The following is a 24,053-nucleotide window of genomic DNA, read 5'->3' on the forward strand; positions in this document are numbered from 1 at the left end:
GATGATGATGATTATCGTAATCTGTCCCCCCTCCATGGTAGAATTGTAACCTTAAAAACAGGCATTTCTAATACACTTATCAAAAATTGAGGTTATAAGGTGTTATTTGACATTCCAATTCATCTTAGACGGAACTTTAGTTGGTCTAGGTTTCATGATGCTTCTATCATTCAATGCTATAAATCTTAAGAACAATTCAGACGGTTACAGCTATAGGAAATATAAATGTGAATGATGCAATGCAGTCTACTATAAAGTGATCATGATTATTATTTTTGTATCTATTATAAAATGTATCACGACTTAATACATTTAGTAGCTTAAACGACATTGTGAAATGTCCACTCTGTAATTCGAATCGCCCTGCCATTATAAATACCATTGGGATATTTTGGTACCTTTCGCATCATAAAACCAACATGTCTCTGTTTCAAGAATTTATTCGCATGTCCTTAAGGCCAGCAAGCAAGCAAACTTCAGGCCTTGATCTATTTCACGGGTAATGTGTCCAATCGTAGTACGCAGTTCCCGGTATATATATTTGCACCCCTCGTTAGCCTATTGGTGGTGGCAGTAGGTGTAGCAACTAATATTTAGGTAGTATCCTTACCCTCTGCAATAGCAATATAATCCTGGTCAACAACAGGCGTGCTTTTAAGTGTTGACCTTCAAAGATCTTTGCTAGCAAAGTGTTTTATGCGAATGTTTAGGCTCGAACACGAGACTTGGACAAAAGGGATTTCGATCAGATTCCAGCTGCATTATCGTCTCAACACTCCAGTTCCTGATACCATCGGATAACAGATCTTTGCCTGTCGGTATTGACTGAGTTGGCTTCGTAAACTTAGACAGTCGAACTACGTTACAGCAGCTTTAGCTCGAAACAGCCATGAGAGCTTATAGTAAAAAATCACTCGACCTTCGCTTGTATATTATATAGGGTGCGCGATACCTCTCCTGAAACAACATTGGTACCATGTTACACAAATAGTGATCTGAAGGTACTTGAAGATATGAAAGTAAGAACTCCAGTTTTAAAGAAACACAGGAACCGCACTAATATGTAGTGCCGGCTTTTTTCTTAGTTTTTTTTTTCTTATTTTTTATTATATTATGAGGAATATCTGGCTTCACCGTTAGAGGTAATTAAAATAGAGCTTTTTATTTTTGTTATTTATAAGTATACGATCTGAGATCCTAAGCGTATGGCTTCAAGCGTGGAGAAATAGCACAATTCATGAACCAACTGATAGAAATCGTAGTCTTCGACTAAATTTCCCTTATTGGAGAAACAAACAACTTATGTTGATTGTCTTAATTGAACACTATAGTGCATGACTTAATTGTTCTTGTAAAGATACGCGTTTTATCTGAATCACGCACGGGTAATGGCGTCTCTGTCGCCTGCTATATGAATGTGCTGTCCCGGCCTAGTTTATTTAAAAAAAAAACAGTGAAATTAGAAGCCGCGTCTTTTTTATGACCTAAAATTAACTCCACACCAATTGTGCAATGCGTTAAATAGTACTTGTATATATACACCTAGATAGAGGGACGTGCGACATAATGAGAGAAACATAATTAATATGTAGTTCGATATTTATTAAATGTAAAACAGAAAAAGCGAACGAATTAGTTCCCTGGTAGATTATATTCAGCTTACTGAATACGTGCTTGCTTTACTTGTCCATATTGGCCGAAGTTTACCAGGGAAAGGTACTCTAGCAAAACATGGAGCTGCCCTAGGATAACGTTTACATTTATATGAATTATCTATATAACGGCTTTACTATTTGAACCAACAGAAAGTCAAGCTTGTCTTAAACTGATTACAACCCATTACTGTATTCTCGTTCAATTTCTGATTTCGCCTTTGATGCCAATATAGATTAGAAGCCCTATAGAAAACAGCTGTGCGGTCTTGATACGGTCCACATAATAAAATTATTATAAGTTAAAATACTTTGGTAGCTCTGTTGGTAGTGGTGGTAGCGTCAGTGCCACGTAATTAGGTAGTACGCGACAGCCTTACCCTTTTGGCTCAAAACGATCGACTATCTATACGAAGGACAAGTAAGTGTGCGGAATATCTGTTAGTGTCGGCGAATAGCAAAAATGTGTTGCTTAATACCGGCGCGAATTGGTGGGATTATGGGAGATAATCGTTTATTGAGTTTTTCGTTTATTAAAATAATATCATAGACGTGCCAGACTCATGCCATAGAGACGTTTCACTCCGAAACTTCCATGTTTACACACTGTTTCAATTGACAATAAAAGACTATATTCATTTAAAGAACTAAAATTGGTAATAGAAGACAATGGAAACTCCTTACGTATCTGAAACCATGAAGGTCATGTTTGGACAACCATGAAAGATAAGTTGTTATATGGTTTTACCTTATGTCGTTGTTTTGACGTCTATCCACCGCAGGCCAATATATGACAATAAGGCAGTCGAATAAAATGAACAGCTGTACCTTTTATGTTGTATAAAACATAAAATTGCGCATTTTGTAAAGCATGGAAACTAGGCAGCAGGTTCTCACAAATATATTTGACTCATTCATACTGACGGGAAATTTTTATAGTGAATTCGTCCTGGTAAAAGAATGGGACATATGAAAGAGCGTCCTGCAGGACATAGCATGTCTACTTCAGATAGACCATATCAACGGAGGTACGTGTCGCTATATGTGCTAGATCTGGCTTAGATAATATACGTACAGTGGCAACGTAGCAAGTAGTATATGTGTACGAAGGTATCCGTGCTTGCTTGCATGCACAAGACAGCTATGCTACTTTATATATTGTCTGATGATTTCTCACAAAGTCTACAGGAAACCTTTCATGGAAATAGGTAATTTGCAAGTTGCTTTTTAGCTATAAATTCTGATAAAATATTGTGATGAAATACAATGGTTGTTTGTGTCAAACATGACCGTTTTCAACGTGGCGAGATGCCTGTTGATACGTCCGGACGTGGTCTGAGAATGTCTCAGAAATTAACAGAAGTCTGATCTCTTGCCTCTTTTTTTCATATTGGCATTTGAAGGCAGGGCGTTTTACTTGTACATTCTCAATTTCATTTATTTACAGTCGCTAGTATAGAAAACATTTCCTACGCTGTGGCTATGCATATTATTATTTATGACATCAAAGATTAGCCATAAAGTTACACCTTTGTGTCTCGGAATTTTAAATGTTGTGGGATTTGAAACTTTCCAATTGCGGAGCAGTGTTTGCAGTTGAGAACTTCTAAAAAGGGCAGTAGCGGTCCTGGAATGGCCGATCTGTGTTAATGGCCTAAGGATTGCTGCTTTAAGAATGTAACGATTGGCCTTAAATAGGTGCAACAGCACTACTCAACTAGGGAAATGTCAACAATAATTGTCAATGGCAACGTTTAAAGGTCAACGTGATTTATGTACGTTTGCTCTATTCAGCTTATGGAAACAGAGTTGGTCAGATAGCACTAAAAAGTTTTTTAATCAGATTGTAGTAAAATATCAAAGCCAATATATTATGAACGAGACGAATCTGGAGTTGAGCCTCCTGGCGAATATGTTATGGCGAACTGATGAATTAACTGCTGCAGGGTATCGGATTAGGCGGGGCTGGGCAGGGCAATTCCAACGGGATAACTGTTAATGGGTATTCAAACTATGGTTCTTTTTAGCCTAGGTCAGATTAATCAGATTATGTAAACAGAATCAAATTACGTAAACTAACGACAAAAAACATATGTATGGCAAACCCGCCAGTCCGTATGGTATGCACATATATTTACCATTCGTAACTCTATCGATCCATAATCCGAATATCCTCAGGGCCTTGAACAAGCCAGTGGTCATTTTTTTTTTTTATTGATTTTCCGACTAAGCTAAATATTTTCTTGTAAGAAAATAAGCGAGAATGATTGGCTGCTGTCTTTAAGCGGTTGAGTAGCTTCGTTCTAGTAATATCGGTGATGACAAAGCGAGCACTGTATCGTAGGCCGACCTTGGAATAGTTGCATGGTATAGTTCTGTAATAGGGACGTTGTGCGGAGATTTTTATTTTTTTAAGATCTGCCCCACAAGTACATGTTCCTGCAGTGAGAAGAAAATGCGAGAAATGCAGCGGGAAAGATATCTTGAAGGCTGCGTGGCTACGAGGTTGAGGTACGCGCACTTTACGCTAGTAAAGCTGAAGGAGACTTCAGAGTTGGGAAGTTCTGAGGCATTCCAGATTAAAAGTGGGTCAAGCAAAATATCCTCAGAGCGCATTTATCATATGTTCATGGTATAAGACGTGTTCTCAAGTACCTTAGGGAATATTCTATGGGTAATAGTTTTGCTCGTTTGTAGCGCGGAATAGTTAAACAATGCATGAAAGTACTTGGACCATCAGGAATGCATTTTTCTGTCTTCCTGGGTAGTTTTTTTAAAATTAAGGATTTTTTTAGTTTTACTGGTCTTTTTCATTGTGTGTATTTCATTGCCCGAAGGAACTTTTCTTAGCTACATAGTGACAAGCAACTGGAGTATGGGTGTTTACAGTTTTGAATTTCGTGCGCCTAATGCCGACACGTGTGATTGTGGCTGCTAACCGGTTGTATTCAGAACACGGTTTCCGTCCTCCAGCTGTGGCCATGTCATGATTTTATTGTCTCATTTATTACACTCAGCGAGCTTAAAATATGGAAATCATTCCACCTTTTGCTGGCGCTCTAGGATATATATTGTATTACACAATTTTTGTGCGAATATTTTGTGCCTTACATATCATTTTATAGCTTTCAATCGTTCTTTCATTCATTCATTAGGCGACCTATTCGGATATGCGTACAGAATATTATTATTAGGAAGGAAACCTGAGCTAAGATCCAACAGCATCCAACGCATTCTTGGTATGCGTAGCTATTAGGGTTATATTTTGAGCTATTTGTTACAGATGACTTAGGCCGCTTATGCTTCTGATTAAATTAGCCTAATCTGTGTGGTATATGAGAGCGATTTGATTTTTCCCGGTTTGTTCATCGGATCGATTTTCGAATCTCACCAAAGCTCAAACGTCCTTTTCTGAAAGCCTTAGACATCCGTCCGAAACAACAACAAAGCGACAAGTTCCATCGATGTCTTGCATGAGGAATAATTCTGGTTGATCAGCGTTTACTTGATAGTCTGTAACAGGTCGCCCTGTTGCGCGTAATTTACGGTAAAGGACAACATTCATTTTGTAGCTGATTAGAAACACTCTGTGGATGGACGATGAAACGATTACAAAAGAAAATCCAATTTTATCCTGTCGACGACAGAAAAAAAAAGTAGAGTAGAACTAACTGATAGCACCTGAGAAATCGACCTTATTTTGAAACAGAACCCTTAAAAGCTTTCCAGGTTGCGCATTGTGCGAATTGCTAGAGCTCTCCACTAAGAGAAAGTTTAGGTTTTCGTCTACGTGGGACACGTTGCTCTAACAACTTCAAAACTTTCGTGGAAACTCGTATTATTCATTGTGATTATTGTTAGTTCATCGAAATTTGTATTCAAGCCCAAAATAAATTTCACTGCAAAAACAGGAATAGTAATTAAATGCACCTAAAGCCTTCCACAGTTAAAAAAATAATTAACAGTAACCATTACACCCCGTTATCTGGGTACATACACTATGAAGCCTGTTAAAAATTCATCGCAGAATTCTATCGTTTGGCCCCTACTGTCAGGCCACTTCTAAAACTGTGGTTGCCTGTGTACAGATCTGCTTTAGAATGCACTTTAGACAAAAGGCTGCGAAATCTGGCTAACTCTGTTAATTTCAAAGATTCAGTATTTGTTTAATGACATCGGCGTCTTCAACAAGGCTTGGAAGACTTGAGAGTATTTATTTGCTTACAAAGTATTTTCAAATATTTACAATGATTAGTGATGCTAACCTAATAACCTGATTTAAGTACCGATCAATGTTTACTCGTCGTTCCTGCTTTTACATTATAAAACATGTATACATTGGATAGACAGTACCGTAGCTACATACTCTCGGACAGAAAGTGCTATATCACTTAGATCTACTGCGTGCATCCTGTCCCAGAGCAATAAGCAGCTGCTATTTGCGAGTTATGGATATATGACTTATGATACATTATAAGAATATCTCATTTATATCAGGAATGAGCACACTAAACAAAAAGCATAGGCCCCATCATGAGTACAAAGTGTACTCGTTTTCTAAAACCAAGGCTGCTATACTTTCAACAGAAGAACTATAATTTCTTAAATAGCTTCAAATTTAGGGGCAACAATTTATAAATCACTGATTACTGTTTAGTGTGATAAAAATTCCCATCAAGAGACCACGCCGTCATATTGAATAAAACAGGATCGTATGTAGCCAGAGTTTATGTGATATCTTTCTGCGAACTAGCGTAGTATTAGAAACCTTAGAGAAATTAGGAAAAAAATTCAGGAGCTTTTTTCGTAAGAAACTCACTCACTAAAGAGAGCTTACCCCCCCCCCCATGCCCCCCATGTGACTATTATTGAGTCTATATGCTTGATATGTTACCAACTTCACGTCTTGCACTACTCTTATCGTCGCTGTTAAGCGTATTAAATATGATACCATCTATTTGACCGCTAGCCCGCTGCTAGGGAATCCCGATAACCATACAGGAGATAATGTACTCTCCTCGGGACAAAGCGATCACACCTAACGCTCGTTGCCCCGTATCTAGTTTCGCTCTATATCTCTGTGGTATCGTTCTCTCGACCCTTGTTGTTTTTGTCTGCATGTAGTGTGCAATGTCGAGATAAAAGCGTTTCACTTTGCCTATATTCTCTTCAAAATATGATTATACTAGTACAATGCATTGGGCATAGTTTTTTACGCAACTAATTGCTTGATTTTACGTAATACTATTTCACAGGACCAATTAAGCGAGCGACATATTAACCAAGAAACTTATCACTTGCTTAAATATCATTGCATCCTGCGGTAGCATTTACCTCTCGGCTTCTAAGTTTCAGGTAGTCTTACTCTGTGTATGTTTCCACTTTTATAGTGATTGTATGCGGCGGTACCTCGACTACGTTAGAATGCAGTTCTGTAAGATGTGGAAGTGTTTCTCAATTTTTAAAACAAGGCCGAATTAAACTCTGGCATCGCAAAGTGTGAGACTAGCAGCTTTTCCTGAGCAGAGGGCGATCATTACTCATTAGGAGGGTGAGTGGGTGATTCTGTAATGGAAATGTAGCGGAAGGCGTTACTAATGGTGCTGAATTACAATGACAAAGGAAACATTTATTTACTGTTCACGAGTGGCAAAACGCGGAAAGCTGCTTCAGAATAAATTTTATGATATGGTTAGCTATCGGTTAGCTATAGGTATAGAAATACACTTTCTTTTTTTTTTTACGGGGCTCGTATATTTATTATCACTGGATGCACGTCATAAAAATGCTCACATAGGCCAACATATAGTAATTGAAAGTGTGACTTTTACAGAAATATTAATGAACTCCATAAAGTCCAGGTCGGTATAGGTTTCATTCGAATTGAAAGCGATACTTTGCACCGTTACATTCAGGGAGTGATTGGCTTTTTCTGGGCATATTAAGATGTCTTTAGAAGCAATGCATTGTTCTTTTATTGGTATGGCAAGAATAGACGCTGTCGCCAACTAAGTTATGGGAGCTAATCGAAAATACAGGATATTGATAAAGTCACAAAATGTTATAATTTGGTAACTATACATCTTTTTGAATGCTTCAAAATTTTGAAAGATGGAAACTTCATTTTCGGATACATTAATTTACATTACGAACTTGAACTGCTGATGGTATTTGAGACTAAGCTGCAGAATGTTTAAGAATGTTTTATTACATGTGCTGTTGCTTTACTTAGTTTTGATATACGTGTATAATAAACAAACATTGAATGGAAAGTTACCACGAAAATTATCCAATTTTAGCTAAAGTACCGCAGTTCGGCTATATCGATGAACCAAGCGGACCCACTTTTGTTCCTCGCTATCGCCTGTCATTCATCGATGCATCCAGTACGACACCTTTGGCATTTAGTTAACTTATTATATGTACTTCAAGTTGAAGTATGTAAATCAAATTCTCGAAACATAAACAACAGCTCTTATTATTGTTAGGTCTATATCTCGACAAGAAGCGGTAGCAAGAGCAGCGTCAACGCGTAACCGTCAAAGCAACAGCCAATTGCGAATGGGTGGAGTAATTTTCAGTTGATGTTACCTTTAGCTAAGTAGAGTCTTATGAAACTGCACGCCTCCTACAGCAGAAGAGGTCGATGTAATGTTGCGGTGGCGCCTGATAAATTAAATCATATTCAGCTGGGTATTCCTTCAATGGTTTCCTCTATTCGAGAAATTGACTACGATGTACGGTCATAATGTTACCATTTTGGGGACAGTACGCACAAGCCTTGTTGAGCCCAAAAGGACTTATTTAACCATTGTCAGCGGCAACAGCAACGTTTAACTCAATGATGACAGGATTTTGCTATGAGAAATGATGTTCTACTTTTGATTTGTTACCGTGCAACTAATTTGGTTTACTAAATTGATTTCGGTTTTTAGCTTCTGTCGTGCTTTTGAATAAATATTTACGCCAAGGAAGTGGTGAATTATATCTGCATGGCGAATACATAGGTCACTTTCGTTTCTTTTCGAAAGAAGGAAGACTTTCGTTTCTCTGGCCGAGTTATTTCGGATTCGAACCGATTTTGATCGTATCCATGTTCACGAAACGATCGTTAGTTGTTGTTAGTGTTACCCTTAGAAGCAAGTGCGATACAAATAGAGAGTCAGTTCAATCGTATAAAATAATCTTAATTATCATGATTTAATATTGGTGTCAAGCGTTTTTTAGAAGTGTATGTTGTACTGTATAGATTGTTATTAGCATATGTATATACAGATAACTAGGAATTAAATGATCTTACTTCTAAGATGATACGTTACTGACCGGAAATATTGGGTGTCTCATAAAATAATAATACTTAATGAAAAACGCATACTTCTATCAGTAGTTTAACCGTTCACGTTTCAAATTTGGTTCACGACAATTAAGGCCACTTATCTTGATATAAAGTCGCAAGATTTTTGTGGATATTGTGGCTTCAAGCCCTGCCATCTCCCTACCGCCATCGAGAAACTGTTACAGGTCTGTACTTTTGTAGCACGGTGAAAGTGGTCCAGTTTTCTCATTGCTTCGTGTACCGTCTTCTATTCTTGTTTTTTTTTATTTTTTGTCGGTAAAGCTATCTTATTATTTACCTTCTAGGCTACATTGTCAACTGTACATTTCATTGATATTATCACGCACTCAGTAATTTCTCATCGCGACTGCTTTTTTCGTATGAGTCTAGCCGTAGACTTTTTCATACCCTTATCACGAATGTATGTGTAGTAAAAATCATTAAAATTCTCATTAAAATAATCTGTAATCATATGGTACTATTGTCATCGATTAGATAAGAGTAACGATAATGGCTGAATGTATATCTGTTCATAAGTGAAAAAAACTGCGTTGGATGTAATGGTCCAAATGTTCACACATGTTCAGGTCATTGCATCATAGGTTTTTTGACTTCCTTTTTTCATACAGTTTCAATGTATTTCTCCTGCCACAGTGGCGTCACATCTTCTGTCATTAGCAAACCGAGCTAGCTTTCACATAAAAAACTTATGAAGGTCATATGCGGAGCTATTTCCGATAAAACTCAACAATCAGTGAAATTTCACAATAACGTATATATATATATATATATAACCAAAAAATCGTAACTGATTGAAACTTCCGTTTTTATTCACATGTAATTAATATTTAAATAGTGAAAGAGTCTACATATTTTTCTCTTCCATCGCAGTTCCAAAATTATTTTGTCCTGGTTAATATACCGCTGATAATTAGTACAAAGCTAGTGATTTCATTAAACAATTGCAGTTTTTGATATGTTTGTTTTGTCGCTTTTCTGAGGTAGAATTGAAAAATACATTTACAAAAAAAGTTTAGGGCGTCAGGTCTGGTGATATTTTATGGTATTTCTTAACGCAAGCCATCTTTTGGAAGGATTCTCATCAAGAGATGATAGTGTGTAGGTCCTCTCTCCTGTTGGAAATAAAATCAGTTATTTTAACCAAAGTCCTCAGCTGCTAAGATAGATTCATACAGAGGACTCAAATGGCAGGCTCTAGTCACTATGCCATTGAAAAAGAATGATCAAATGAATCCTTGAGTTGAATTGCCGCAGCATAGTGTAATTTGTGGATTTGCAGCTACTCTATAGATGCAATTATATCGATAAAGTAAATTTCAAAAAAACTATGCTACCTGTTTACATTTTTCTTAATTACCATTGGCAAAATTGTTTTCTTCAACCCGGATCATTCTTATTATTGGCACGTATCGTTGTTGTAATAAAGCTTTTTTTTTTTTGCCAACAGCATCTTAACAAGAGATAGACGTTTAATTTGCTAATGCCAGGTTCACGACCTGATTACCTTGCAGACTTTTGGAACTCTTCGGTGACACCAATAGCATTTTAAAATTAATTTTTTACTCCAAAGGTTATCTTGGGTCACTAGTACTTCTAACTAATTACAACTTGAAAAAGAAGAAAACAATGAGAATGTTATGACGCGTCAAAAAAAAAAAACATTTGGGACTTTATGTATATAAAATTGGTCATTTCGAAATGCAAGAAATATCCACTTTCTAAATGAAAATATCATTACTTTATATCGGTCTGACGCTTCGTTTTCGTTTTGTAGATCCGCATCCGAAACGGTTCGTTTGGACTTCGTTTGGCAGACGATACTATAGGAAATCAAAAAACTGGAAGTGAATTACCAATATGTGCTACACTTTGAAGCTTTAGTGGCAAGAGCAGCGGTTTGCGTTATAAATTTTGTGTTTGATGCTGGACCTATTGCTGGAAGCGCCGTAAACTTTTGGTACAAACATTTTAATGGATCTTCGGGAAGATCCCCTGCGAAAATGGGCAACAAATTTTTGAAAAATAAGAACTAAGTGTCGGAACTGGTACAATGACTTTGTACCGGTTCACCTCAGTCAGATTGCAGATAAAAAAAATGGTTGCATGATTTAAGCGAAGTAAAAACATTTGTCTTTTTTTGGTCTCCGGCTACAACCGTGATTCTTTATGTTGAAAAAAAAGGATTTTTTATGAGAATCCCGGGCAGCCACATCAGTGGGTGGATATAATTGAGCCAGCGGGACCTCACCTTGTACAGCTATAAAACCTAAGTGGTGTCTGTTTAATGGTTTAACGCAAAAGACACCTGGCAATTCGTCATCCACTGGAGTTTACTGTTTGGAACTAAAAGATGCGAATAGACGTCGCATTAAACGATAAAAATTAGTGAACCGAGTATAAGCCATTCCTATTACGCGGCAATGTTCAACCTCACACCGCAAAAATCGCAGACGAAAATATACGGCAGCTACAGTTGATGACTATCTGCCATCCACTATGCCCATTAGATATTGCTATGAGACAATTTCTCAACAGAGAAATAGTTCAGATCTCGATATAATAATATGAAAATTAGTTTTCGAGACTTTGTAAACTTTCGTCCTGAAACTTCCAAGGCATCGTAATAAATAAACTGTTGCTCAAATAGGCGAAAGATCATAGATAATGGTGCACACCTCGATTGAACTTTATATATACATATATATAAAAGCGTTCAGTGTGATTTACGAATGATTATTGAATAGTGATTATACGTTCCTACTGATGTGAGCCAGATGAAGGGTATTGCACACCTCACTATAGAGGCCAATCAACCAAGGTTATGCCTGTTCATGTGGATCTGATATTAATCAGTTCATAGATACAAACTTCATTCAACAGATGGTGATGCTTATAACAGCTTTTTGGTAATAAAGAAAAAAACTGGTTCGGTTATCTAGAAAATGGTATTATTCGAAAAACTTAATGGATCCCCCAACCGAATGAACAACAATAACCAGTGGAAAGAATGTATAAAATGAAACAAACAGTCTAGCAGTAGCAACAGCGATGGTGAACGAGAGCTATATTTTTGGGGGGACACGTGGACATATGGCAGGGGAAGAGAAAGGTAGTTTATGCATGAACTTCACACTACGAAATACGAACGTCAAGATCTGTGAACACCCCTATTGTTCACGATAGGTCTTGACGTAATGGTGTTGCCCTATTTCTGCGTTTTTCGTGTGAGAATTGTCATCTAATAACTCGGTCTAAAATAAATGAATTTTCAAAATTTCTGCAATAATTGGTCGACCGTTATTGAACCGTATACAATTTAGCATTTGTGGCATTAAAAAGAGACGATATGGCTATTTGTGGCCCTAGATTCTGTCAAGATGTGAACAAAAATGCATACTACCTTTTTCTGGAGATCACGAAAAAAGGGGTCCATACTGATCGTAGCGTTAGTAATTGTTAAACCTTAGTTAGGCAATTTCAGCTGCCTCTAACATAATGAAGCGCTTATTAAGCCCCAATAGAACTAAGAAGATAATCAACTATTGAAAAAACTCTAAGCCAGTACAGGTACGTCGCTCACAGACGAAATAGGAAACAAGACAGTCGAGTTTTTAGAAAAGATTTGTTTATGTACGAGGATGGATAGCTATTTGCAAAGGGAACCGTTTTTATAGCTAAAGACAGCACACGCACAATAAACGGATTTTCTTTGACCGAAAACAATGCCATTACCGCTGAGTATAACTCTTGTGTAGCGAGGCGACAAGGGTTCGGGCAAGACCTAGTTCGATATTTAGACATAGAGGAAAAAGAGTGAAGTGGTAGAAAAAGATCCGATGATAAAGTTTAACTGAAGTGGTTGGAACAGTAACTTGGTTCTCGCTACCGTATCCGGTCAATAGTTGCTTCGGTACATTACAACTAGAAAAGTTTAAACTAGTCGTCATTCATTTAAGTCACCGGGGGGGGGGGGGTGAAAAAATACTGAGCGATAGTAGTTCTATCAGAAAAAATGAACAAATGTCAGTTGATCTAAGTCAAGATAAAATTAAGATGCAACAGTGTTTGTAACCTACTGCGTCAGGTGATGGAAGTATGTATACTGTATATTGTTCGAGTTTGCCTATGCCAGCTTGCGATGCCTAGGCCTGCAGCTGTTTAACGCGTCAGGCTCCGACGGTGAGAGTATTTCCGTCGATGTGCTGTTATCGGTTGTCAGTTAACGTACTGTGTATTCTGGCACTGGAGCGCATCAGGTACGGGTCACTGTTAGGTTTGGCGAGTTGCTTGAGATGACCAGTACTGCAACAACAACAATAGATCAATACCCCGTATTGGGTCAAGTAGGCCCGTATCTGGACCACCATGTGTTCCTAAATGTAGCAGACGAACGCGGGCCGCTTGTCTATTGAGCGTGGCGTATGATATTTATGTATGGCTATTGATGCGAACATTATCAAAAAGCTTAAGGCTTCGTAAATGAGAATACATAAAACAGTTTCTCTACATAGAATTTTTTTTTTTCATCATAATTGCTTAACACCACCGGATTTGAGAAAATCGTCGATTACTCCTTATCTAACAAACAGTATCATGATATGACTAATTATGATTATGGCGTCGCCAGGGGAAACCTCAAGCGTTTACTTTGTACTACCTAAGATGTGCAAATATTTAGTTGCTGCAATACAGTAACTAAATACGCTGTACGTAACATGCGTTCTTAATTATCATTAGCTCGAGCTTGGTTCAACGAGAATTCAAGAGAGTTCTTGTTCTTCAACATACATTCGTCATCCACCTGCCCAGCGCCATCCGTTTTCGATCGCACAATTGTGACTTACGGTGGTGTTGGCAAGATGTAAACAGGCGGTAAACGCGAACACCAAACAAACATATAAGTAGGACACAGGACAGAGAAGCGAGCCGAGGCCAAACAACAGGAAACGTCGAACAAGAAAACAGGGAGAATTTTGTCCAATAGTAGGAAAATCGAATATCAATTTACTGCTGTGCCGTGCGTGACAGCGACGACGATAAAAGAAGCGATGGATGATATAGAATATAGTTGCAGAACAATGAACAAACAGTAAACGCCTAACTTAAGGAATAATATAAGCGGCCTATAGAACAAACGCCGTTGAACATCACCCTTCAAACAGAACAAAGAACCAAAGCAGCAGGAAATAACCGAAGGAAGGGCGATGCAAAGGAGCATCAGCGGCGACCTTTTAAGCAGTACAAAAAAGCAAAAGTCGTGAGTGGCGGTTTAAAGACGATGAATGAAAACAAGAAATGAAAACAAAAGCGACGACAACGGCTGCTGTTATTACTATCACAGCTGGCCTTTATATTTCTCGTTCCCTTTGTAGCCCTTCCCTGCTGTTTGGTTTTTTGTAAAAGGGAGTCTAAAGAAGAGGAAAAACAACACAGGGGGCGGTCAGACGGACGGACAAACGGCAGCAGGTGTTGCCAATAGCAGCAGCAGCAGCAGCAAAAGTGGAAGAAAATGAATAAAAATAAAAAAAGATAAAAGCTTCGATCTGCCCACAGCTGCTATTTGATAGCAAGCGACATTGAAACCATACGAGGAAAGACAGCTGTAAAATAACGAACAAATCGTTGCTACAACGATACAAAATATTAGATTTTTTCAAGCGAATTCGGCGGACTTTGAAATTTAATAAGTGCTGAGCTATCCGACGCCAGCAGATGGACTCTGCCTGGTAAACATTTCGGTCTTCTAGAAGCTTGTGAGTGAAGTCCCGTTAATTTAACTTTCGAAGAAGTAAGTTTAGAAAGAAAAACGTCACAAAAAGTTGTGAACGTTAACGATCATTGGTCAAATTTTCTTTCCTCGAGAGCCATAACTCCGCAGAAGTTTATCAAGGACTGATGGAGACATTAGGCAAGGAGGCTTTACGTGAAAATACAGTACCTGAATATGGAAAATGTTTTAAAAATGGAGATTGGAGCGTTGAATATCAATGAGGGAGTGATCAGATGTTGGGACCCCAAGGACAAAAAGAGCGCATAGCCACAACCAAGGACACTTGTCATCGAAGGCCAAATTTGTAAACCTTTTGTTGGCCAAAACTGGCATTTCACATGTAATGTACAACCTAATTATAACCCAAGTATTGAAAATGCTCTGCTAAAGACAGACAAAAAATATGCTCGTCGTGACTCCAGATCAGTTAGAAATGCGTGTAGTGTATTCTATACGCTATCTGCGGAGCTTCAATGATTAAAAAACCCGTCTGGAGGACGATGGAAAGGGGCGGAAAAAGGTGAGAAACTGCTATCGCGCTAGGGAGAAATCAAGTTCAGCAGCAGCATCGAATAGGTTCGGACGTGAAGTGATGGTAGCACTAGCAATAGACGTTAGGGTCGTCTGCTACTATAAAGTGCTCACCAAAAATATAACAATGAATGCAGCCTGTTATCTCGAGTTTCTTAAAAGGCTCATGGACCACTGGCACGCCAGTTGAAAGCACAACGTCTGCCTACTTAATAACATCGCCACACCCTAACCACCAACGCCACAGTTAGTTTCCGAATTGAGGAAAGGAATATCTAACGTTGGTTTCAACCCGTTAGCCCTCTTGGTCTAAGTCTGTGCGACTACGGAGCTTGCTTAAAAAGGGCAACTAGCGGGCAAGTGTTTGTCACCATCAGTATATTTCGAGGGGCTATAGATAAATTGCATACGAGAACGTTAACAGTATATATATGTGGCTGTCCAGACGCTTCAAGAGCTCTGGGATAAATCGTGTAAAAAAGGAACAAGTACTTTTAACACACATTAAAAAGAATCATCACTATAGCCCAAATAGTTAAAAAAAAAACGTTTAGTTTCAAAGCGCACGAGATTAGCTTATAACAATCAGATATGTTGGTAATAGGCGATGTCATAAGGGTAGAGTGTTTGGTACGTCGTAGAAAATCCGTATCGATCTTCAAACCTGTTTGGAACAACCTTGCACTATTATTTTGTATACTACAAATAATAAAAATTGAAACTAATGAGTCGGCTCGCGCAGTCGATTAAATAATTGCCTTTAGAAATGCCTAACCTTAATATGGCATCTTAGCATCCTGAGATTAGATACAAAATCCAATAATTGAAAATGAGCGCGGTAAGCTGAATCGATATTTATAGCATGAACATTTCAAAATTCGATAGCGATTATACTAATCTGCAAAGCTTTTTTTAATTATTTGTAATTGAATTAAATATTGACTGGAGTTACATGGTCTATACAGTCATCCTTTTAGGCTAGAGGTCTCTCTCGACACCATAAATTTTAGCACGCCTCATTATGAACCATGATTCGTGCAATTAGGGATGAGGCACTTAGTATGGTCAAGCTTATAGGCTACTTGTTATTTGTCAGAAAGGTGGAACTCTTCTTTGTTGTAGCCAACAGCAGTGCTAAGGTCAACTGAAAAAAAAATGAAAATCGACTTGACGTTCGGTGAAAATAGACTTCATTTGCGTTTATTTGGTGTATAAACCGTCATTCGAACTTATTAAATATCTAAAATAAAATAAAAAAAAAGCCGAACATAATATCGAATATATTATTCAACTTCTGTTTAGATTTCTTCTTAACTAATGTTGGTAACTTTTCAACGAACGAACGCAGCAGTATTTCGAAAAATGTTTCTAATTGCCTTTCAGACTGAAGCTCAAATGAACACAACGTATCGTTTTCTCTGCTCTTACAAGTAAAACTGTAGAATTATTACAGCATGTTTTTGTGAATATTCGGGTAACTCCATATCCGTTTACATCCGATACACTGAGTTAAAAGAACATTTTGCAATTTCTGATCAAAGGTGCAATACACTTTATTCAAAATAAGTCTGTGCAACAGCTGTCGTCCCCATTATAGCCACTGACCGCCGTCATCTCTCGACTAAAACGAGTGGGCTATATAGAGGAAAGAGCCGCCGCCGCCACCTGCTGCTAACAAATAATCTACAAATAGAAACAGACTGGTTGTTGGACAGGGCAAAAAGAACTAAACTTCATTTTGCCTGATGGTGGAGGCGACGGCACGCTAACCGCTACCAGCCTCAAGGAAAACCGATTGAAACGGAACGTTGAAAATTGTTCGTTCGAGCACCTCGATGGACTGAAACGACAGAATGCTATAGCTGGAAATAAACAAGGTTCTCGGAACGTTTTCCTCTGTGTGTATCGCAAAGCGGTTAATCAATATACTGGCTGCTGGTGCTACTTTTGAATTGTAACCGTGTATCAATAAAAGCACGAAGAAAAAGCAAAGATAATCTTTTAGTAAAGATGACCCAAAAATATAATTTTCTATAATGAACATAATGTACAGTTTTCAGAAAGGATTGTTTAAAGCTCTTAAATGATGCAATTAATCGCCATCATTGCATCTATTGAGTAGCTCTAAATATATAAGTTACGAAGAAACACCACATACGTCTACTAGCAGTTTCGAGCAAAGGATAATACGGTACCTCTGCCAGTTGCTTGAATTTACTACAAGAATCCGTTTTACCAAGTGGTAAAAGGCACTGTCCTTGTGATGTAAGGGTCTCTTGCGACGACAAACTTCCAAACAGGTGGCTCGCTCTACAAATATTGCACCAATTGACATAGGCTTGTTTTTAAAGTTAATTTTTTTTAAGGAACATGAATGCGCCACAGCGCCAAAGTTTGTAACTCAATGGCCCATAGTTAGCTGTGCTAACCGGAACGCTAAATACTTTCAGCATCTGCGGTAGAAGGAAAAGTCAGGTTTTTATATAGATTCTTTTGCAATCTAATTATTAATCATATATATATATATATGTATTTTTTTTGGTGCTTTCAAAAATCTATATTGCAAACGTTGTCGGTTTACTACTTTAACAGTGGTATATGTTCGTTAGGTTACTAGACGTGGCGGAACTTGATGCAAGATAGCGAACGTAACCAATGCAGTTGTTAAAACAAGACCCTGATAATTGTGTACATTAAACCTGTTGTTGTAACGTGTAAACTTTGGGCTATTTGAGTGTAGACAATGGCGAATCTTTATATTTTGGAGAATTTAGACATAATAAAAAGATGACAATCGCTGGAACATTGCCATCTGCCCACAAGTTCATTAGTTTTTCCATTCTAGTGTCAATTTTTTTCGGTCAGACCAATCATGCTTTTCCCTTCAGAGGCCTTCAGAGTCAAAAATTTTCGAGGACTGCTTGTGCTGTTATTTTGAGCTAGTGGTTGCAGAGGGCGCTTCAATTTGAGGCTTAACGAATTAAGTTTGCGGGCAAAGGTGTAAATCCTACAAGTAGCTTTTGAAACACTCATATGAGACTATAAAACCAAATTTCATCGCCATACTCTCGGGTCCTCCTGACTTCCCATACCCACATGATTAGGAAGCATCCCAAAACCGCTATAGTTGTAATAGGATTTGTGGATAATCTGTGATGTTCGCGAAAGAAAATGGCTGCAATGGTTCTATCATAAACATAGAAGCTGACAAACAGGTGGCTTACTTCTCTGTGGGAATCGTTAAGCGATGGCTGAGGATGACGATTAAAGGAGTCCTGCACGTTTTACCTTCACTTTGAATTCGGCACGATCTCTGTGAATTAAGTTGCTTCTACAATGCGGTGAAGGTTTAGAAGGTAAATAATCAGTTTTGTTAATACACCTGTAACTAATAAGAATAATAATAATAATAACATATCTCAGAATCAGACATGATTCAAATTCAAAGCTTAAATTAAGATTAAAATATTACTTTTAATTATAATTCTCGCTTAAAGACGACTGCTAAATGTGTTAAGGACTGTTTGATGTGTGTATGAAATAGTGCCAACTCTTAGTCTATCTATCTATCAAAATGCGTTTTTGATGCAAAAAAATACAGTAAAAAGTGCTACGCCCACAATATTTAACACCATTGTTATTACAACATCATCACAATTATAAGTAACAGTTAAAAACATTCAAAATTTGTTTGCATAATAATCCGATTATTGACATCCTTCAGAATTTTTCTAAAATTTTTTCGCTCAGTTGAGTGAGCGAGTGTCGCCAGACTGACAAAAAAAAAGTAAGCAGCAAGCGAACGCATGTCTTCTCGATTCATTAGCAACTAGGGGAAATTTGCACGTGGTGGTACGACGGTTCAAGCGGCTGACGATGGCAATAGGCGGAAAACGTATTTTCAATGAAATCATACCTTCTAGAATTTTAGAAGTAGGCAAGGCAAGCCGTGTGCGCTATATAGTATTGACAATACAATTTGACGACGGAAAGCAATCCCATTGAGTCAAAGAGGTCACCCATAGAAACTTTGCAGGTCCCGCCAATCATTGCCCTCAGGCATCGTTTCGAATAGTTTGAGCCCTACAAATAACAACCCCCACGTAGCAAAAGGTGCCCTGACAGCAGCAGTGCCATTTTATCAAGGAGACCTTTATTGAAACACCAATTTTTCTGAGTATCCTCAGTGACGTAGAATTTAGGTTGCTGAGCTTTCAGGTAAGACTGCCTCGCATGCAGATGTTATTCCAAGCACTTAATGGTCTGGAACTGTAAAAACTGGGTTTTCCATCAAGTATAACGCGTTATGTATGAACGACTTTTTGAAACGAACGGCTCCCATTTCACTGGCATTACCGACAAGCACAAATATTCCGAAAGTTTCTGTAGCCTCTTTGACATGCTCAGGATCAGTTTGTATATTCTTGGCGGGCTGGTAGACTGGATGCACAATAGTGTAATGGTGTCATCCGCATAAATGACGGTCTTACACAAGTAACCTGTTGATATTTTAAGCTGAATAAAATTTACGGAAACAGTCAACATGTTTGGCTCGAAAACCGAACTTTGAAGGGTTCCAGTGCCGTTTCCCTCTCAAGCGAACTCGATATGACCAATTTTTGCTGTTTGTTGTCTTCCAAAAAAGTATGTCTTAAAGCGATCGATGGTGCTGGGTGTGCACCCTAGACATTCAAATATGTACAGGAGGATCAAGTGATTTTGCATCTTGGAATCATTTTAAGGCATATCTGCCTAATTTCAATGGCGACGGTTACCTCCAGTCAAAGGCGTGCCAGCGCCAATTCAGTAAACTGAAACTTTCGAAAACCGGACTGAGTAGGTAAGAAAAGTCCAGCGCTTCTAAGGTGTTTGTCGAGCTTGCCAACCATTAGCGTTCTTGAAAGCATCGAACATATAATTAGAGTCGTCGGATGTACAGAGTCTTCCTCTGATTTGATGTGATATCTCCGGTCGAGTAAAAATCTTAGTGACTACAGATGGGCAAATTTGCCTATCATTAATTGTTAATATTATTCCCAGTCTTTCTCCCTTAATAGGCTAGTGTCACCGATTTGTGAAGAACAGGTAGAATAGATCTGTGAGAACCCACACAGCTTTTGACAGATCAAGCCGAATTTATATCCTCATCGTAGCTTCCACGGCTTGAGCAGATATACCACGACGAACGTCAGCTTAATAACTTTGATAGTGTTAACGAACACGGCAGGTGGGTCAATTTTAACACACGAACTATTGACGTCAATCTCAAGCTATAAAAAACTGAAAAGCAAGTTGGTCAATGAACACGGCCTAAGAGGTAACTGAACGCAGTTACACTAATATAGTAGTACCGCATGATCAATTCATTCGTCTCTCGCGATTGCAGATTTGAGATGAATTCTGTATCTAATTTTTGAGAAAATAAAAATTAGGTTCATTATTCGTTTAATTGAATGGCTTTTTGCTGCCGTGAGCGCTTAAAAGCAGTAGTGTATTAGAATTGTAATATCTGCCGTTAGGTTATCCACGATTCATTTTTGTTAGGTAACGAATGAATTTTCGGCTCACTTGGGCTTTTGGTATGCTTTACAGCTATAACAAAGGTAATAACATTTGCCTCTAAGCTGATCACCAGAGTCACATGATAAAAAGCTTCTGTCCGGTTTTTATATTAACCTATCGCTGAAATTCGTCAGTTGTGAGGCGAGAAAGGACCAGAGGGCGGTGTTCCCATGTTTTCCTAACAACCACATACCTTACTATTAACCAAAGGTTCTGTGTTATGATTACTGGTCTCCTTTCTAAGATATTATTTGAAGCGTCGATAAAAAAAACACAGCCCAAAACTTTTAGGTAAGATAACTAATGACCGTACTAATAAATTCTAGCAATGACCAACAACATCCTACTGTAACGTCGAGTTAATCAAAAGCTTTCCTTCGACTATTAAATATATAACCCAAATAGCCATCGCTGTTACCGTTTTCACTCGTGTCATCTTACTAAGTTATTTCCACGTAGTTCTCTGCGTTGCAACTTGTTTTAACTTTGGTTAATTGGGGTAAGACGAGTACATGTCTGAATGTTGGACCGAAGCGAACATAGAAAACTGTTAAGAAGCAGCTTGTCCCATATTTCAGAACGCAAACTTGCGATCTTCGCTGTTGTTTGACAACGGTTAGATGATCGAAGAGCGGACCATAAACTTCAAATATATAGATCCTACCCTGTTTAGCAATACCCTTTACTGACTGCTATGGACAGTAAATGCTAGTCATGTATAATGCAAGCTATGCGGAGCTGTTATACCACTGCTGTGTCCTATGAACGTCTTTAAACGAAGGAAAAAAGAAGTACTGGCGCGGCACCTAATAAATATATTTTGCATGTACGCATACACTTTACTCACCAATTTTCCATGTGCCACAGAGCATTTATATAGCAACAATAGAGGTAACAGCCACAGCTCTAATTTAAACTTGTCCGTATCAGTGCACGTTCATGCATCTACATCAATATATACTGCTGTTGATAGTACTTTTCCTGTAATAGTAATAATAACGGCAGCAGCATCACCAGCACTGCTGTTTTGGTTTAGCTAACTAAATTTAATTAATGTAGCAGAAGCGCCGGGAAAATTACGATCAAGGCAAGAATGAGGAAAGTACGACAGCGAAGGGAACTCACAAGATGTAGGAAGAGGAGGTTCTCCGACGAAACAAACAGATGACGATGGCGTGAAAAAAGAACACAGGAAGGTGGGGCTTTTTCCATAAGCAAGCATATGAGCGTAGAGGATTCAGGGTTTCTCTACGTTCGACGCTCTCTTCCTTTTTACCGCCCTCTGGCCTAGCCTGTCGTGGGCTCAGGACGAACCGAAATTCAGCTGCTGCTCATAACGCTGAATAAGGCCGGTGGTCACGCTGCGTGGGCGGGTGGCTCGGTGTTTGCATTTCTGGGAAGATAGGTGGACGTGTATGTCGTCGCGTTCTCGCCTCTACATCATTGTGTACTCTTTAAAACAACGGGGCGAGGCTTGAGAAAAGGACGAATCCAGGACGGTGCGAGAAAGCTTCCATTCCTACGAACAAGGATTAGGCAGCTGTACCTCAAGCAGCTGATGCAACGGCACCATAAGCTAAACACCTTTGCTGCCACGACACGAGGAAATCGCAGGCAAAGAAGAACGAAAAACTCTAGACAAGCGTGAAATAAATTATCGAACAACCTGAACCAAACGCTGGAGCTTCTATAAAAACTCGAAAGAATTATTAACTATCATCTCTTTCAACAAATCTTCTAGTTTCATAGTAGGCAAGAACGTATCGAAAGAAAAAAACTCTCCGTGTTTAATCGTCCATTTAGAACCAGTTTCATTTAAACTATATACATTTGAACGATCATTGCAAATGCCTCAAAATCCATCTTTTAGGTGTGATCACTTCATTAATTTAGAGTACTAAATGAAGGAAATCCAGGATGACATTTTTAACAATAGACATCACCGGTCGAGGATCAGCTGCAGAGTTCGTCTTTTAAGATCTAAATAATTTTACTGCGCTTTTGAAGTGTCAGAAGGATGTTGGAGGAGACGCCTTGATGCCTGTCGGCAGGTTTATATTCAGGGTAATTTAAACTATAGTTCGGCTGGACTTGAACAGTTACCGTTCCATATTTCCGCTGTGACGTTTCACAGATACCCCGTTCCCGCGCTGATTTGGACCCGCCTTGTAATAAGCCTGTTAGCAGCCGACACTAAGCGGTTAGAGTCGTGCTATACCCAACCTCTCAAACACAGCTTGATTGTGAATTTGCATCTTGACAGTTATGCAGTTGCAATTCTTAGCTCTCATTTCACTAATTATCACTTTATTTTTATTGATTATCACTTATGCTCGCTGAATTTACTTGACCTATCTTCTTGTGAGAGTAACATTGCTACGCTAGAGCGGTTGCTAATTAGTGTAGGAATTGTCAATGACTGCCGGCCATATAATGCAAGCAAAGTGAGATATGCCCAGTATCAGCAGACAAACTGCCCCTTAAAGATATTACACAAGCCATTAGCAACACAAACAGCCCTTACGAGACGAAAGTCAACAACCTGTAAAGATTCGGTTAAGCCGGACACCTCGTGATTATTTCAAGCAGAAGAACAAGCTGATAGACTTTTTTCGGTAATCACTGCGAAGCTCTGGAAGGTTTAAATATGAAACTTGATTATGAAGATAGGCACCAAATTGATATTTTGTAAAGGTTAGGACTAACTTTTTTGTTTTCTAAGCGTCGAATGATATATATATATATACATATATATTGCATAAATGAGTGCAAATTATGTCAATTTGAAGACTAGATTACAGACTAATTAATGGAACGGGTCCAAGCATCGTGTGCAGCGCCGGAAGTCAATTTCATACAACTGGAGTAAGATTTTGAAGTGCCACCCTGTTACTTCTTAAATTAACGGATTAACTCGAGTTCAAGGACAGAACAGTTGTTGCAAAAGGAATAAAGAAGTTACGAAGCACCAATAAGGTAACATGGTTAATAGAGAAGGACAATGAAAAACTGCATGTGGGAAGTGAGACAACATCTGTAATAAGGTAGTGAGGCTCGGTGAGATAACGAAGTATATAACAGTGACTGAAGGCAATCAAATCGAGACAGTGAAGTTACTCTGACCAGATACTTTTACCCAGATAACGAGATTAGTAGAAAGACTATAAGAGGCAACTGTAAA

At 38.4% G+C, this 24,053-nt stretch overlaps 1 protein-coding gene across 1 annotated transcript in view; it reads left to right on the plus strand.

Annotated features, from left to right (window-relative positions):
• Nucleotides 1-24,053, plus strand: part of alpha-Man-Ia (alpha-Mannosidase class I a) — a 39,810-nt gene that overhangs the window by 1,227 nt on the left and 14,530 nt on the right. The gene's annotated exons all lie outside the window — the stretch shown is intronic.

The sequence above is a fragment of the Varroa destructor genome, unplaced genomic scaffold (genome assembly GCF_002443255.2).
Source record: "Varroa destructor unplaced genomic scaffold, Vdes_3.0 BEIS01000003.1, whole genome shotgun sequence".
In the NCBI taxonomy this organism is placed as follows: Eukaryota; Metazoa; Arthropoda; class Arachnida; order Mesostigmata; family Varroidae; genus Varroa; species Varroa destructor.